The following is an 18990-nucleotide window of genomic DNA, read 5'->3' on the forward strand; positions in this document are numbered from 1 at the left end:
TGTGTTTTGTGTCATGACATGTCATGCGTCAATGTCAAGTATGTCGCATCATGATATCCATCACATTACATTCTCTTCATGTCATGTCACACGTGTTACGGAAGCATTGGATTGCTGTATTGACGATGGCATTGAAGGTAAAGAAAGGCCAGTGTGTCGTCTGTGCAGTTGTCCTCCCTGAAGCATGATGTAGCCTTTGACGCCTCTCTAGAGTGTGTAATGGCAATCGGCGAGCAGGGTACCTCCATACTACCTTGGTGGCGCTGCTATCCAAGCACCCATATCGTCTCATCTGCACCGAGCTAAAGCGCTCGCAATGGTAGCCGACGGATTCTGCATTATTCTATCATTCCACACTCAACCAAAAATGTTCGACACGGTGAGAAAGCAATAACGACCGCCAATGAGAAACCAGAAGAGCTCTCAACAAACCTATTTTTATGTTTAGGCGCAGCTGTTATGCACCTGTTCCTGCGCTGAGTGTCAGGGTTGGCGTCACCGGGGGAATGAGAACAGTGGGAGATAAAAGAAAGCGATAGCGAAGACAGCGCGAAGAAAGCGGAATAAGACGGTGCAACAACTGTGCGGTGGAAGCATCAGGTGGAAAATGGCCGTGGAATATATGACAAAAGGCTTAAGAGGAAAGCAGAGTTCCGCACACGACGTGCTCCCCAGCTGCGACCAGGCTTGCTGCGAGTGCGGCGCGTGCTTCGAACCTACTGCGCAAGTGCTACTTTCCCTGCGCCGCCTCTGCTAGAGAATGCACTCTACGCGAACGGCGTGCTCCCGTGTTGACGCTTTCTTTCTGAACAATGACCGACGCTACTGGTGGAGATACTTCGTCTAAACAAGCTGCCACAGCCGAGGCTCAGCGTGACCTCTGTGAGGTATGCTGTCACTCATAATCAAATTATTTGGCACAATATATCGCGAATTGAAAGCACATAACACCTGCGCTCAAACTTCGCATTAGTTGGTATAGTAATCGTCGGTGAATTTTTTGAAAATTTGGATGATGACGCACCACAAATTGCCGCTGTGTCAACGGCTCTCATTATTTACATCACGGTGAAAAGATGATTTCGTGACTAATAAGCTTTAAGCGTCAGCGAAATTGCTCAGATTCAAACATTTTTATGTAGAAACATAGATTATAAAACTTAGAAAGACATTTCCAGTCCAATATTACAAACACTTTTTACACAGTCCATTACGGATAGTTCACTTCAAAATCACTGAAAGATTAGTGAACTGGTACCAGTATATGTCAGGCAGATACTCTGATCCTTCCAATTATCGCCCCATTTTCCTAACGAGTATTCCCTGTAAACTCCTAGAACATATATTCGCAAATAGCATGTCATCTCGGTGATCATTCTTTCTTTATTCACAATCACCACGGTTTCCGGCCTGGTTTGTCATGCGATACACAGATTTTTGAATTTATGACTGAACTTTGCCTCAACTTAGACTCATCCCTTCAAGGTGACGTCATATACCTAAACTTTGCCAAAGCATTTGACAGCGTTCCCCATCAGTGGCTTTTGGCCAAACTTTCATGCCACGGTCTCGACCCTCTCGTACTATTATGGATCCGTTGCTTTCTTATTAATCCATTTCAGTACACAGCTGACGGAAATCATTGCTCAACCACTGATAGCGTCATCTCCGGAGTACCACAGGGCTCTATCCTCGGGCCCCTTCTCTTTCTTATCTTCATAGATGACCTTCCTAACGGCAGATCATCCTATAACCGACCTTTTGCAGATGACTGCGTAATCTATCGTCGCAATAGAGAGCCAATCGACCATGCAATGCTCCAAAAAGTATTACGTTTATTAGAAACCTGGTGTTCCAACCCTTAATTGAAACTTAACATCTGCAAATGTAAAATTCTGCAGGTATCCCGTACACTCTAACTAGGATCACCCGTACATTTAAAGCTCGACAGCCCTATGCACGGTTGAATCATATCGTTATCTAGGTATCACTAGTAATAGCAAGTTGACCTGATCCAACCATACAACAAAATTGGCTACCGACACCAATAAATCACTTCGTTACGTCAGACGTCTCCTTGCGCTGTGCCCGTTATACACAAGAAGACAAGCTTATGAAACTTGCATTCGAAGTAAACTTGAATATGCCTCAGCTATTTGGAATGCGCACCTAGCTTACTTAATTAATATATTAGAATCAATTCAAAATCGTGCCGCTATATTCATAACTTCCAGGTACAGCTGTTAAGAAAGCGTCAGTGCAATTAAATCAACTCTATGACTCGAACCAATGGTGTTGCGTCGGAAAACTGCTAGACTGTGCCTTTTCCACCGACTTTATTATAACTTCCCTGAACTGCACGGAAGGCTTCTAATCCAACCAACCCGTCCATCTCGTCGCCTTTTTAACTCTTGCAGCATCCAGCGCTTGCATGGTTCAACACTTTCCTTTAATCAATCGCTTTTGCCTAGCGCCATCGCTGAGTGGAACAATTTATCAGACAGAGTTGTCAATGAGCAGAAACCAATTATCTTCAAGCAGCTGCTTATTGATCACCTTAAACCCTTACCTTACAATGACCGTACTGTGCCTTCATTATTTTGCGATTGCCATCTCACATTGTGACTGTTCCGCTCATTTGCTTTTGCATTCTATTCAGTGTGAAGTTTGGCTTTTCTCTGTTTTCTTTCTAATACAAATCCACAGGCTGAGTTTTGTAAGAAATTGTAACCATATGTTTGTTCCTATCCTTAACGTTTGAATCTTTTTTCTACCATTATGTAATACCCCGATAAGGGTCTTTAAGGGAAAATATATGATGATGATTATAGAGGTTGTTTTCCTAAAGACAAACTGCAAATAAATTTAGCTTGCGCTAAACTGGTGCTAAATGCACTGGATCCACTATGAAATTATTATTTTTATTTATTTATTTTATTTATTTTGTGATACTGTCAATCCCATCAGGGATTTTTACAGGAGTGGGTTAGAAGGGTCTGTAGACATAGTAGTACAGGCATATATATAAGAATACAAAAGGGCACTTGGCAAGAGTAGAGTTTCATGGACCTATGTTAAGAGCAATAATATGGCAAAAACATAACGCACAAAGAGCTTGTTTCAATGTCATATGATATTTTGCAAGAGACAAAAGAAGGATAAGCATATGGTTATACAATTGATAGCATCATACATCATTTCACATCACACATTTCCAAAAACATTTGACAATACAATGATAAAGACAATGATAACATATCATTTAGTAGTGATTGACAATACTGTTGCGCCAACTATTTCAACAAATTTGTCAACAGTAGGCTGAGCGACCAACGTCTGGGCTAAAGCATTCCAATCGCGAACTGCTCGCGGGAAGAACGAGAAGCTGAATGTATTGTTAGTGCAAGAATATTCTTGGAGTGTTAGGTGATGCTTGTGACGGGTTTCTCTGGATGTGTTATAGGAAATATAGGTGTTAGAATCCACATGTACCTTATTATGCAGGATGAGATACAAAAGTTTGAGTCGGTACAGCATCGAACGACTGCTTAGTGTGTGAAGGCCAATTTCGTATAGCATCTGAGTAGGCGAGTCGGTGCGCCGAAATCGGTTACAGATAAACCGCGCGGCTTTTCGCTGGACAGCCTCAAGAGTGGCGATTTGATTTTGGGCAAAGGGAAACCACGCCACGTTCGCATATTCTAAGATAGGACGTATGATTGTAACATAGGCCAAGAGCTTAGCCTCCTTCGTAGAGTATCGCAGGGCCCGTTTTAAGAACATAAGCTTTCGCATCGCTTTGCTTGCTACGTACTCTACATGAGCCGACCATCCTAAGTCTGATGATATGATAACACCCAAGTACTTGTACTGAGTGACAGTGTTAAGTATAGTATTATCACAGCCGTATGAAAAAGTAAGCTTGGATTTCTTTTTTGTTACTGACATTGAAACTGTTTTATCGAAGTTGATGGCCATTTGCCAGTCTTCACACCATTGCACTATCAGAGAAAAATCCTTGTTAAGACTAATTTGGTCTTGCCGGTTTAGTACTTTTCTATACAGGACGCAATCGTCTGCAAATAACCTAATTTTGGATTCAATCTGATTAGTTATGTCATTTATGAACAAAAGAAACAGGATAGGGGCCAAAACGGAACCCTGGGGTACACCAGAAAGAACTGGTACAGTTTCAGAAGCGTGGGAGCCTAACTGAACAAACTGGCGGCGGTCAGATAAGTAATTGCTAATCCAACGAAAAATTGGCCCATCTCCTAGTATATGTTTAAGCTTTAGGAGTAGTTTAGCATGGCAGACACGATCAAAGGCCTTTGAGAAGTCTAGGTAAATAACATCTATTTGTGTCTGGTCGTTAATTGCTTTGGCGAAATCGTGTAATATCTCAACGAGTTGGGTAATGGTAGACAGACCGGTCCTGAAGCCATGTTGGCATGGATGGAGGACATTGTTTGCCTCAATGAACTGTTTAACGGATTTTAAGATAATATGTTCCAAGATTTTGCAGCATGTACATGTGAGAGAAATAGGCCTATAGTTTGACTGACAAGAAATATTGCCTGATTTGTAGACGGGCACTATTTTAGCAATTTTCCATTCTGCTGGGATACATTGTTCAGAGATTGATTTATTGTAAATAAGGCATAAGTATTTGCTTACAGGCTCGGCATAACGTTTCAGGAAACAGTTCGGGATTCCGTCAGGACCGTTGCACTTTTTATCATCTAAATTTAATAATAGTGCGAACACGCCTGCTTCAGTTACGACTGGAGCGCTCAGTGTTTCGTTGTGCTTTATATTTTCTGGCCTGTAAGCATGCGTAATGCCGTTGTCGGGGGTAAATACAGAATGGAAGAATGTGTTAAACGCTTCCGCTTGTTTCTTTTCTTCTGTCGGCGATAACGGTTTTGTACGGTTATCGTTTTGCCTGACATAACGCCAGAATTTTTGGGGTGAGTCTTTGATAAAGTTGCTAAGTGTTGTACTGCAGAAGCGCTGTTTTCCTACTTTTGTTGCTTCCTTTAGTAGTCTGTTTAACGAGTTTATTTTTTGGCAGAAGTCTGGAACTGGGCACAATTTGTTAGATTTCCGCAACCTTTTTATTCTACGTTTGAAATGAATTACGTCACGTGTAATCCATGGGTTGTGCTTATTGGTGTTCTTTTGTATTTGTGGGACAAATTGCCTTAAGCAGTGCATAACATGTGTTTTGAACAGCAACCAAATTTCGTCGATGTTGGCCGAGCCCTTTGAGATTAGCTCGTTAGAGTCGTAGTACTCGTGTGCAAGGTAGGTCATAATGGCGTCATCGTCTGCTTTGTTAAATGCGTACACGCGCTTTCTAGTGTTACGTTGGCGGATTTGGTTTGGTATGGTGAATGTGCAAAAAACCATGTGATGATCCGATAGTCCTTCAAGAATTTCGACTTTGTTATCTTCTTTGGAAAAGAAATCGCTTATGAAAATAAGGTCTAAAATTGAGCTTGAAGTGCCCTGGACACGGGTGGGCTTGGATACTATTTGGGTCAGGTTGAAGGTAAACAGAAAGCTCAGCAAGGTGTTATTTGTTACATTGGATGGGCTCAGCGACTCCCAGTTAATCTCTGGAAGATTAAAATCTCCTCCCATTATTATGGCGTTCCCCAGCATGTGTTGATACATGTACTCTAGAAGCTGCTCGAGATACGAGATTTCGGCTTGGGGTGGTCTGTAGACGGCGCCAGCATAGACGTGGGTCTGGCCCAGCTGAATTCTACACCAGACCGCCTCCACACCAGGGACATCTGGCATCACTGAGTAATTTATGCCTTGGCCAATGAGCAAAGCAACACCACCACCTCTAGTTGTTCGGTCTTTTCGGACAATGGAGTAGCCCGGAGGGGCTACTTCATGGTTTGCGATGTCAGCGTGCAGCCATGTCTCAGTCACACAGATAATGTCAGGTTCAAGAGCGATCAGAATCGCCTCTAGCTGTTCGATTTTGTTCAAGAGGCTGCGCGCATTAACATTGAGAACAACTAGGGTCGACGGCGGTTTCGAGTTCGCGTGGCTGGACCGTTGTGCATGCTTTCGTTTTTTGCAACTTCCACTATGTCTTTCGCTTGATCATCCCAGGCGTACAGGCGATTATTTATTTTGACTTTATCGTAGGACAAAAAAACTTTCTCTTTCTGGTCTCGATGTACTTTCGTTCTTTCCCATAGCTTCTTTCTAATTTGTCTTACTGCAGGCGAATAATCCTCACTAATTGAATATTCAGTTCCCTTTAGCTTTCTGCAATTGCTAAGTATGGTAGCTTTATCCCGGTAGTCAAATAATTTCAAAATGACAGGTCTGTGCTTGGGATTATCAATCGTTTGTTTTCGCCCAAGACGGTGGATTCTTTCAATGCCAGCCGTTTTTATTCCTATCGTATCTTCAAAGATTGTTTTCTCAACAGCATCGAGCAGATCCTGGGGGCTCTCATTTTCGACTTCCTTAACACCGTATACGACAAGATTAGACCTGCGGCCTCTGTTATCTAATTCGTCGACTTTCTTAGTCAAGGACAGTATCAGGTGATCGAGTTTGTCAACTCTTTCTACGCATTCCAAGATCTGCTTTTCCATTTTGCCTATTTTTTCCAGCTTTTTATCTATCGCTCCAAGTTTTTGATTGGTCACCAGTTTTTCATTCTTTATCTCTTGGATGTCTTTTGCAATCATTTTAAGCTGCTCTTCAATCGTAAGGTCCCCGGGCCCAGGATTAGTCTCGACGTCCCCTGCCAGCAACAACAGGAACCGCAAGGAATTCGACAGATCACAGAACCACTCAAGCAAAGCGTGTGGGCACGGCAGCAAAACAAGACAAACATTACTGCTACGAAAGGATTTGCCGAACCGCTTCCTCACCTGGACGGCAAACAAGAATGGATTTGAGCGATGCATCTCGGCACTGCTGCCGCGCCCACTGAAGGATCCTTCGCAGAAGCAGGTCCTTAAATAGCATTCCCGTGACGTCATGGTCCTGTGCTCTGGTAAAGTTGAAGTGGTCGGGGGCAAGTAGCCTCTGGCACCATCTGGTGTCCGATGATAAGGCCAGTCACGTCCGGGGATATCAGGTAGGCGGAACAGTTGCGTCGACGAATTTCCTGGTAAAGGTCCGGATACAGTGAGCAGCAAACCAAGCGTAACCTGGACGGCAAACAAGAATGGATTTGAGCGATGCATCTCGGCACTGCTGCCGCGCCCACTGAAGGATCCTTCGCAGAAGCAGGTCCTTAAATAGCATTCCCGTGACGTCATGGTCCTGTGCTCTGGTAAAGTTGAAGTGGTCGGGGGCAAGTAGCCTCTGGCACCATCTGGTGTCCGATGATAAGGCCAGTCACGTCCGGGGATATCAGGTAGGCGGAACAGTTGCGTCGACGAATTTCCTGGTAAAGGTCCGGATACAGTGAGCAGCAAACCAAGCGTAACCTGGACGGCAAACAAGAATGGATTTGAGCGATGCATCTCGGCACTGCTGCCGCGCCCACTGAAGGATCCTTCGCAGAAGCAGGTCCTTAAATAGCATTCCCGTGACGTCATGGTCCTGTGCTCTGGTAAAGTTGAAGTGGTCGGGGGCAAGTAGCCTCTGGCACCATCTGGTGTCCGATGATAAGGCCAGTCACGTCCGGGGATATCAGGTAGGCGGAACAGTTGCGTCGACGAATTTCCTGGTAAAGGTCCGGATACAGTGAGCAGCAAACCAAGCGTAACCTGGACGGCAAACAAGAATGGATTTGAGCGATGCATCTCGGCACTGCTGCCGCGCCCACTGAAGGATCCTTCGCAGAAGCAGGTCCTTAAATAGCATTCCCGTGACGTCATGGTCCTGTGCTCTGGTAAAGTTGAAGTGGTCGGGGGCAAGTAGCCTCTGGCACCATCTGGTGTCCGATGATAAGGCCAGTCACGTCCGGGGATATCAGGTAGGCGGAACAGTTGCGTCGACGAATTTCCTGGTAAAGGTCCGGATACAGTGAGCAGCAAACCAAGCGTAACCTGGACGGCAAACAAGAATGGATTTGAGCGATGCATCTCGGCACTGCTGCCGCGCCCACTGAAGGATCCTTCGCAGAAGCAGGTCCTTAAATAGCATTCCCGTGACGTCATGGTCCTGTGCTCTGGTAAAGTTGAAGTGGTCGGGGGCAAGTAGCCTCTGGCACCATCTGGTGTCCGATGATAAGGCCAGTCACGTCCGGGGATATCAGGTAGGCGGAACAGTTGCGTCGACGAATTTCCTGGTAAAGGTCCGGATACAGTGAGCAGCAAACCAAGCGTAACCTGGACGGCAAACAAGAATGGATTTGAGCGATGCATCTCGGCACTGCTGCCGCGCCCACACTAAACTAAAACGTAGGACTAATACTCATTTTTTATTAGTAGCATTACATAGCACTGAAGCAGACAATGAGTACACGTGGCGGTGAGCGGTAACGATGCGGATATGGCAGAAAGTAGAGCACTGCACGAATTCGGGCAGACCCGAAAGACCGGGCAGGGCTGAGGCTTAGGCCGGAATCAGGCCTGCCCATTAACATCAACTTGCAACGCGTACATACACACGGACCAAAACAACGACGAAGACAAGCGCTGACTTCCAACAGATTTTTATTTTGAGTAACATGCATATATACCGAGACACCAACACAAAAGCGCCCCCCCCCCCCCCCACACAAAGCATACATTTGACATGCGTATGCATTCAAAATTCAAAGAAACCAAGACCGCCGCCTTAAGGTGAATGAGAGCGCATGTGAGACTTCAAAAAAAAAAAAGCGTTCTTTATCTGGTAATGCAACTGACGGCTTAGTAACGAAGTCACCTTCAGCGATTGCTGCTGCTTCAATGATAAATCTAGTGCATCCATTAGGATGCCTACCTAAGATGGTTTCTTTTTGAAAAAGCCGAATACAGCCGCATTGTGCGCAATGGACCCCTAGAAACGCTCCCGTCCTTTGCACACTTTATTGCTATGCTCTGGCAACCTAACGTTCAGACATCTACGTGTCTGCCCTATATAAGACCGACAGCAACATAATCCACAACTCTCCGATCCTCCGTCTCCGCGTCGCATGGCTGTACTGCTCTCAGCCGCGTCTCTCGCTTCTCCGTTTACTGGGCGCGTTCCTCAGTGGCATTTCTCGCCCCTGGCAGTGCTTACGCCTGGCTGTCCTTCTCCCGCCTCCGCTCTTACCCTTACCTAGCGCAGTGCTGTTGCGGTAACGTGAAAGACAGTTATAGCGTTTCGTCCTTTTACTTATACTTCCCGCCCCAACCTTGTGCGGTCAAATTGAAGCTTTTCTATGAGTGAATGATTGTGTGACCTCCACTCAATACCCCTTTTCTCCACCCGTTTCCTCAGCCCACCTCAGAAGAAACATTTAGTAATACTTACTAATCTGCCCCCTCTCCACGGCAGTGACCCACTATGATATAGCGCGATGGCGCGTCGCCGGAGCGCCGGCTCGATAACAGTGGATCGCGGACACTGTGCCCCACCCAAAACGCAGAACCGCCTACCTTCGGTACTGCGTGTTCCGTATACAGTTGCCTGTTGTTTAAATAAGGAAACAGCTGCACTCAAAGGTCGCCGTATCAAGAAGGGTAATCGTCGGCGAATGTTTTATTCAAACTCTCGCCAACTTATGTCACTGTGTACGTGCCAGTGAGTGCGTTGCAACTCTGGAAAAAATTATGAGCGTACGCAGGCACCGGCGCGCCATGCTTGTCGTCGAAGAGGGCATCCCCATACTTCTCCAAAGTGCCATTAGATACCACGGCGTGCACAAAAAGAAACGCGATAAAGAATATCAGATGGCATATGGTGCGTTTATCACTGTTCGCACGCACTGGTATGCCATGCACTTCCGAGGCCACGTGGAGGCTTCGCAGCGACAGCGCTAGATGGCAGCGCGGGGTCTTAGGGGAGGGCGAATGAAGAATCCCACAGTTGTGCAGGCCTTATAAACAGCTCGTTTCGATGGTGGAAATATGTCCGGTTAATGATTGAACTCTAAACGCATAACTATCAACAGCCATCGTAAGTTTGGTTCCCCCGCTTTCAAAAAGAGTAGCATTCTTTCCGTACTTCACGCGTTTTAAGCCTGTCTGTATGTCTACTATTTGTCATCGCATCGACACGGTACCAATGCGTCATTGCGACACAGACCATATCGTGTATCCGCAACACAACCCCGTGTTATCGACGACCAAGGCGCTGACGTGCTCAAGCGCGCCGTCATTCAGCCCTCGGACAGCGCCTGGGCATTCCCAGTTGTTCTTGTTAAGAAGAAATGATCGATTCGATTCTGTGTCGATTACCATCGTATTAACAAAAGTTGATCATCTAACGAGAATCGACGATGCCTTTCACTGCCTCCAAGGAGCGGAGTTCTTCTCTTCTATCTGATGGTGGAGCGGCCAGTGGCGACACCCACGGCACCGGCAGATCAACCTAAAACGGCATTTCACGCACCAGATGAGCTGTATGAATTTCTCGCCATGCCTATCGGGCTTTGCAACACCCCCGAAAGATTTTAGCGCCTGAACGACAGCCTTTTGTGCAGTCTGAAATGAAGAACGTGCCTCTGCTGCTGATATGGTGTGGTTATTTCACTGCCCAACGCTGTAGGCTAGAGGAAGTGCTACGGTGCCTAACTGACGCCTCCCTCAACTCAACCTGAAGAAATGCCACTGTAGCGCAAGTAAGCTCACCATCCTTGGCTGGTAGCATCTGAACACGGTATTCTTCCCCACTCCGCCAATCTCCATGCAGTTTCTAATTGTCTCAAACCTTCCTCCGTAAAAGAACTACGCAGCTTCCTTGGCCTCTGTTCTTACTTTCAGAGCTTCATTCGGAATTTTGCGTTCATCACCACCTCCTTGAATGAGCTTATACGGAGCGACTTCCACAATTAGGCCTGGTCGTGCGTTTTGACGATGCGTTCCAACAGATGCGTCGTCTACTAGCCTCGCCGCCGATACTGCATCGCTTCGACCCTGTAGCTCCGACCAAACTACACACCCACGGTACGGGTGTTGGACTGAGTGCTGGGCTCGTGCTCAGCAAATCTACATTCGACGAGTACGTCGTTGCATACGCAAGCCACACCCTTACCAAAGCAGAGAGGTATTATTATGTCAGGGAGAATGAATGTTTGGTAATTCTCTGGGCACTCGGTAAATTTGAACCCTACCTCACTGACCACCCATACGACCTTATTACCGAGCTCCATGCGCTTTGTTGGCTGTCCATGTTGAAGGGTCTCTTAGGTCGGTTAGCTCGATGGGGTTTGCGGTTGCAAGATTTCGCCTGCGTGTTGTCTGTACGACTGGCTGCAACCACACCTGTGTCAGTGAAAGCGCTGTATGTGTGTCTCCCGTTGAGGAAGTACTCTCTTAGCACCACTTTCCTAGCACTATTCTTTTCAGGTGGATTGCGATGTGGCTTCGCAGCAACGCAATGATGCCTAGAATAATGCTCTTACCTGATTAGATTCAAACCCGTCGAGTCTCCTTTCACCTTGTCGAGTTTGCACCGTCAAGCTTCGTACTTCGAATTTCAGGATGTCCTTCTCTATCACCGGAGTTACATCTTCGATGTTGGAAAGTGGTTGCTGGTCAGACCTCGACAACTTCGTGGGGAAATATGTTCGGCATTCCACAATAATCCACCGTGTGCACCTGCGAGTGTCTTGAAGATGGCTTCACTCCAGATTTTATTGGCGTGGCATATACACCTTTGCGTGCATGTACATTCGATGCTAACCTCGCTAGCAATGCCGCAAGGTTCCTGCTCAGCATGTTTGTGGTCCACTCCAGCCAATCCCGTGCCCTGTCGCACCCTTCCATCACATTGGCATTGACCTATATGGACCCCTACGGAGCGTGGCTTTTGAAAACCACTGGACAGTCGTCACCATCGCCCACTTGAGGCTATACGCTGAAACAGCCGTTCTGCGTGCTGTCATAGCTTGTGATATCGCATTGCTCCCAATGAAAAACTTTATTCTCTCTCATGGCAGGCCTCGCAAACCTTTTATGTGATAAAGGACGTGTATTCTTTTCCGAAGTCACAAGCGCTCTCCTTGCTGAATGTCGCTTCCTTCATCGCACCAACACCGCCTACCATTCTCACGCTCATTGTTTGATGGCCCTAGTTAACGGCTTTCTTGGCAACTTTCTCTACGAATGCGTAGCTTTTGACCACAGTGACTGAGATATTACTTTATCATTAATCCCGTACGCCTGCACCACTGCACCAAAGGCGACCACGAACTTTTCGCCACTTTTCCTCTTGCATAGCTGCGAACCTTCGACAACAATCAACACCCCTCTTCCCGTACACACCCGACTCATCCGAGTGTAGGCCTCTCTCTGAAGCCGCCCACCGCGCTGAGGAATGTCGTCAGCTGGCCTCCTTCACACCCCTCGACCAATGGCAACAAAAATCTGAACGCAACAGTGACCGCCATCCGCGTTGTCGCTTTCATCCAGAATCTCTTGAGTGACAGCGTGCCAGCACTTCCTGTTGGCCCCTCATCTAAACTTGTCTCCAAATATCACAGACCTTACCATGTTGTGGCGCAGACATCTGTGAACTTTATTGCCGAGCCTATCACGCCACCTGCACACCATTGCTGCCGTGGACGTGAAACTGCCTACGTATAGCACGTAAAGCAAATTACGGCCCTCTGATAGTACGTTCAACTTGAGTCACCAGGTTGGTGCCATTTTACTCCTATTCAGGATGATTGGAGCGAAGAGAAATGCTCAGCGCTTCAACCAAATCGCGAGTCCCCGAGGTGGCGCGAGTGCGGCTTTGCCTGCGTAGCTCTGGTTGAAAAAGATTGCCAACGTTTCCTGCTGCTTTCGTGTCGTGTCCTGTGCTCACTGTAGAATATATATATATATATATATATATATATATATATATATATATATATATATATATATATATATACACATCATTAGCAGCCAACAAGGACACTACGGAGAGCAAAGGGGCAATTACTTGTACTTACAAATTGAATGAACGAAATAATAAATTAACGGACTTGACAGGGCATGAAAAAACAGCTTGCCGCAGGTGGGGACCGATACCACGTCTTCGCATATGCTCTACCAATTGGGCTACCGCGGCTCCGTCTTCCCATCCACTTTCTGGGTTAAATATTTGTTACTAATAGGACTAATCCCGGGAGTGTTCGCCAGCGACATCACTCACAGATCTTGGCGGCGGATGTGGAACATCCTTTTTCTTGCAGGTGTCACGAGTAGGTAATCCTTTCTGGTGAAGGCAACTGATCAATAAACCTACACATGCTGACTGAAGGCATGAATGTTGCCGATTCGAGACTTTTGTAATCCTATGAACGAGAAGAAAGAGCGTTACTTGATGATTTATTTCATTCAATTAGTAAGTACAAGTAATTCCCGCTGTGTTCTTGTTGGTGTCTTTGTTTGTTGCCCTTCGGTTAACCCCCTTTCTTCTCGTTCATATATATAATTATATAAACCATGATATCAACGTATCCACTAGAAGAAGCTGTAGTAGCCATGCGAAATCAAGGAGAGCAGACCAAGAAAGGTTCACCTAAAATTCTGAGCATATTGTGTTTGTAACATAGGGTCTTGTCGCTTATTTTGCAGTGTCTTGTGCCTTAGGAAGGTGTTTTGGCTTTAAAAAGAAGTAGCCAATATTGATTTAGGTGAACGGGTAGCGCACAGGTCCCCCTGGTAATACTCCTCTTAAATTTGACGGGCTTGCGCAATGCTTCCTATAGACTGCAGCAAGTTTGTTAAACTTATTCTAGACAAAAGCAAATGCCCATTTTCTCTGCTCCGAGAACAGCTGGCGTGACCTTCACTTCTCCCACGATCGTATGCATTAGTCCTTCGCGGCCAGTGAGATGCTCCTACAAGAATTATAGCTCCATAAAAAGCTCACGCACACAGCTGGCCTCGGTGGCTTAAAGCATCCGCGCCCATTGGAACCGGCGATATGAAATCAAAGAAAAATTACAATTTCTGCGAAACGATCTCTCGGATTAAAACACGCGTCGTAAGCACATTGGACGAATTTCTTGGCTACATACGTTTACCCCGTTTGACGCTGCCGGGTATTACGAATACTTCCGAGGCGGTATGCAAGCTATGCTATCGTTGCGTGAGAACTGCGCACCAAATTTTTTCGTTCTCATTGTTAACTACACACATGTTGAAGCAAGGGAGGTTTGTGGGTGTGTGCAATTATGATTGTAAATACAGACGACGCTGCAACTGCTTGCCCAAAGTGCATCCTGTTCCGCTTTGAGTGATCTTTCTCGCTTTTGGAAAGCTCTTGTAATTTATCCTACGGTAAAACCTCTACCTCGGATCAATGCTGCCCGCAGATTTATTAGGAAAAAAATTATTGATTAACTTGAAATTCACGAAAGAAAGACAGCTGAAAAGTGAACACCAGTGAATAGACAAAAATGTAGAGGTAAGTGAGGTGCTAGTCACTTGGCTTTAGTTAGTGCGTATTATCGTAACCAATCAAATTTGACCTTCGTCGCCAAATGAAAGCGGCTGACTGACAGAAACTGACATGACTGACAGAAACATACAGGAACCAAGATCATATCAACAGAACCGCAAGAAATCTGGGCTCAATAGCTAGTCTGACAAGACATATGATATTTTTTCATCGTTTGCCTTGTATAAATGCCCTGGTACGTTGATACTGCAGGGCGTTTTGAAGGTTGAACTAATGCCACTTTGGAGATATGCATTCACGGAAGTAGAACAAAGTGCGATTTTATTGTGCACCAAATCTCGTGCGCTGCATGTCCTTCTTCTATTATGAGCAACCAAATCCTCGCACGCCAAAAGTGCTGCATTGGAGAATATGGTATGCCATCTCAAACCACCAAACGTGTCATTTGAAGAGTTTGAAAAGCTGATTCAAATGGAAAGACATGGCACAGCCTTTTAGTCGTACCAATTTCGCTGGTATTAAGTAGAGGTAATAAGCCACTACCTGTGGGGTTATCTCACTCTTTAATGCGCGCGGCTAAAACGTAGTGCTGGCCTTCGTAGTAAGGACCTTTCATTCCGCGAAAGAAGAAGTTCATGGAGATGCAGTCCACTGTGTCCCTTGCTTGCGTGAGGAAGTGAAACAGAATGCCATTTAATCTGCCGTAAGGATCATCAGACGCTGTGGGGTAAACACGGTGAAGCAGCCTAGAGGGAACCGTTAATGAGGGATGATATTCGACAAAGCGGACGTTTGGGCGAGCTGGTAAACAATCTTAAACGGAACAGCACGTATTTTGAAAGGAACAAGGAGGAAAACAAGACACGGACGAGCACTGACTTAGAACTGAAGTTTATTGCTTGAAACGAAAAATATATAACAGCTCCAAACGACAGGAAAACACAAACAATTTCATAGATTCACAGTGAGTCATACATGCCGCCCTGACCAAGGGAGATAACTGTAATCATCATATCCGTCCTACTAAGAATGTCGGTTCTTTGGACGAAATCGATGAGGAGGGGCTACTGACGCATGCGTTTTTTGACCAGGCGATGTGCGTTGCTTCGATGATTTCACGCGTTAGTTGCTTACCATGTTTACTTAAGACCTGTGTTCGAGCGAAGTCAGGGTGGCAAGCCTTGCTATCACAGTCCCTACAGTGGATGCCAAGGCGCCCTTTTACAGTATTATGCACATTGTTGTGCTCCTTCAGGCGTTTATTAAGACATCTCCCCGTTTGACCAACATAAAGCCTGCCACATGACTAAGGAATGGCCTAAACACCCTTTTTCCAAAAGACGAATTTATTTTCACGTTTGATGTTGCACGCCCTTGGAACTAAATCGGTGTGAACCATTTGGACATCTTCCTAAGCTTATCCGGAGCCGTGAAAATGATTTTGACACATACTCTGCTAGCTATCTTTTTTTTCTGTGGGAGGCATGATGAATATAAGGCACTACAGTGTTTCTTTTTTCTTATTCCTTTCGTGTCATCGAATCTACCCGTTGTCCTTTTCTGTTTTTGCTTAAACTACTGAAGATAGTTTCTTACACAGACACTAGCTGTTGCTAGGGATAACCAGCCTTTACCAGATGATCAGTTTGAAGTTTGAAGCTATCTTGCATAGAGTACATGCAAGATTTGTTCATGGAAGATTTGTTAAGCGCGTTGTGATAGTATGATTTGGCCACGGCTCATTTAACCATCTTGGAATGAGATGACGGGAAAGGTAGCACTGGCTTATTGCTTCCTGGCTCGTAAGACTGACCCGTGTGATCTTACTTACAACGCGTGTGTGCATTAATCTGTGTTTGATATCCAAAAATCTGATGACTTCGTTTTCTGACAATTCACATGTGAGTATGAGCGGATGAAGGCACTGAACAAAGGTGCCTTTGATCTGCACAAAGACTGCGTCAAATTTTTCAAAACTTGTGTCTATAAGAACAAGAAAGTCGTCGACATGGCGAAAGCATTGTAAAACCTTTGACGCTTTCACTTTTGTTTGGAGTCTTCTACCGTTCTTTGCTAATAACAAGTCACTAAGCGGTATGGATGATGTTTTGCGAACGTCATTTATACAGCAAGGAGCGTGTCACTGCCCACAGAAATGCACCGTGTTGTCTCCGAGGGGCCGAAGTAGGCCACAGAACACAAAAGCTCGCCTGCCGAACTTAGACTCGTGAGGCAGGTGTCCCGGCTGACTCCGGCGGCATAGTCCGACAGGTACTTGTCTGAAGAAGTGGACGCGCTGTAGCGTTGCATGGCTCCAGCGAATTCCTTCTATTTTCGAGGAATCGTTTCGTACTTGCAGGAACACTCGCTGCGTTTGCTGCCAGCGGATAAGGAGTGAGGATTCCTAGTGGCACCCTCTGATCTGTGCGTCAAGAAGGATAGGGAAGCTATTTCGTCTTCATTTTGTGTTGCCAAGAACGTTTCCTTGAAAAAAAATTATATCTAGGGCCAAGAAAGTGTGCAAAAACTTAACGTCGAATTGTTAACTGAAGCAGCAGATAATAGTAAAGGGCTCAGTTTACAAGTGTTTTTGAGCGCCTAAACCCACAAGCCAGAGTGTCCGTTTCATGTAATTGTATCTGAGAGAGCACTTGGCAAAAAACTGTAGCTGTTTTTCTAAAGAAGATTTTAAATTCGCTCACGTTAGACTATCCATACCAGGTGAAGAATACACAGGATATAGTCGACTTTTTACAAAATAACAAGAACAAATGACTGATGGCATACTCTTTTGACGTTAAGGACTTATATTATTCACTGCCGCATTACGAGTTTTTGTCGACACATAAGAATGTATTAACCGACAAGGATCAATTGAATTCCAAAACAAGGCCACTGTATCGGTCAGCGGCTGTTTAGAACTACTTCAAATGTACTTAAGTACTACATTCATTTCCTGGGACAGCGAATTTACTTGCAAAAACGGGGAGTCTGCATCGGCTTATGCATAGCCCCCGTGCTTAGTGACTTCTTATTAGCATAAAAGGGTAGAAGACTCCAAGAAAATTGAAAGGGTCAGAGGTTTTACAGTGCTTTCGCTATGTTGACAACCTTCTTGTTCTTATCGACACAAGTGTGGGAAAATTTGACGAAGTCCTTACGCAGATCAGAGACACCTTAATTTAGTGCCTTCATCCATTCATACTAACATCTGAATTGCCCGAAAACGAAGTCATCAGATTATTTTATATCAAACTCAGTTTAATGCAGCATCACACGTGTTGGTCTTACGAGCCACGAAGCAAAAAGCCATTGCTACTTTTACGTACACTCATTCCATGCTGGTTAACCGAGCCGTGGCCAAAGCAGGCTATCACGACGCGATTAACAAATATTGCATGCATTCCACGCAAGATAGATTCAATCATCAAATTGATCGTCTTGTAAAGGCTAGTTATCCCAAGGAGCTGCTAGTGTCACTGTCACAAACTATCCTCAATAGTTTGAGCGAAAACGGGAAAGTACAACGGGTAGATTCAATGACCCGAAAGGAATTAGAAAAAGAAAACACTATAGTGCCTTATATTCATCATGCCTCCCACTGAGTAAAAAAAAATATAGCTAGCAGAGTATGTGTCAAAGTCTTTTCTCGGCTACGGATAAGCTAGGGAATATGTGTAAAATGGTTAGTGCCGACTTCGTGCGAAGTGATGGCAACTTCAAACATGAAAATTAATTCGTCTCTTGTAAAGGGGGTGTTGTCTACGCCATTCCCTTGTAATGTGGTAGGCTTTATGTTGGTCAAACGGGGAGATGCCCTAATGAATGCCTGAAGGAGCACAACAACAATGCGCATAATACTGTAAAAGGGAATCTTGGCATCCACTGTAAGGACTGCGACAGCAATGCTTGGCACCCTGACTTCGCTCGAACACAGGTCCTAAGTAAACATCATAACCATCTAAAGCGTGAAATCATGGAAGCAGCGCACATCGACTCGTCAAAAGACGCATGTGTCAGAAGCCCCTTCTTATCGATTTCGTCCAAAGAAGTGGCATTCTTAGCGGGTGGAGATGATAATTACTGTTATCTCTCTTTTCAGCGTGGCACCTATGATTGACTGTGAATCTATAAATGTTTTTGCGTTCTCCTGTCGTTTGGAGCTGTTATATGTTCTTTGTTCCAAGCAATAAACTTCAGTTGTAAGTCAGCGCTCGTCCCTGTCGCGTCTCCCTCCTTGTCTCTGTCGAAATACGCGCCGTTCTGTTAAAAAAGATATTCTGCAGCGATGAATTTGGTGATGATGTCACCTTCGCGACATTCGAGTGGCTCGGCACCAAGCGCTTTCATAGAGAGGACCGAAAGCATTCTTGGCAGTGGGCGAAGATAGCGAGCTTAACTCACTCCTAGATAGCCTGCAAGCCATATACCCAGACGAGCCCACTGCCCTGTTTTCAAGAGTAACGCGACATT

The 18990-nt window shown here is 45.4% G+C and overlaps 2 long non-coding RNA genes across 3 annotated transcripts in view; one reads left to right on the plus strand and one right to left on the minus strand.

Annotated features, from left to right (window-relative positions):
• Positions 1-18990, minus strand: part of LOC135909585 (uncharacterized) — a 59537-nt gene that overhangs the window by 15763 nt on the left and 24784 nt on the right. The window lies entirely within an intron of this gene.
• LOC135909586 (uncharacterized) overlaps positions 14089-18990 on the plus strand; it is a 51461-nt gene continuing 46559 nt past the window's right edge. For both annotated transcript variants that reach the window (XR_011507549.1, XR_010566748.2), the window contains exon 1: positions 14089-14181. This is a non-coding gene — a long non-coding RNA (uncharacterized lncRNA). The remainder of the gene's footprint in view (positions 14182-18990) is intronic.

This window comes from Dermacentor albipictus, chromosome 7 (genome assembly GCF_038994185.2).
Source record: "Dermacentor albipictus isolate Rhodes 1998 colony chromosome 7, USDA_Dalb.pri_finalv2, whole genome shotgun sequence".
NCBI classification, from domain to species: Eukaryota; Metazoa; Arthropoda; class Arachnida; order Ixodida; family Ixodidae; genus Dermacentor; species Dermacentor albipictus.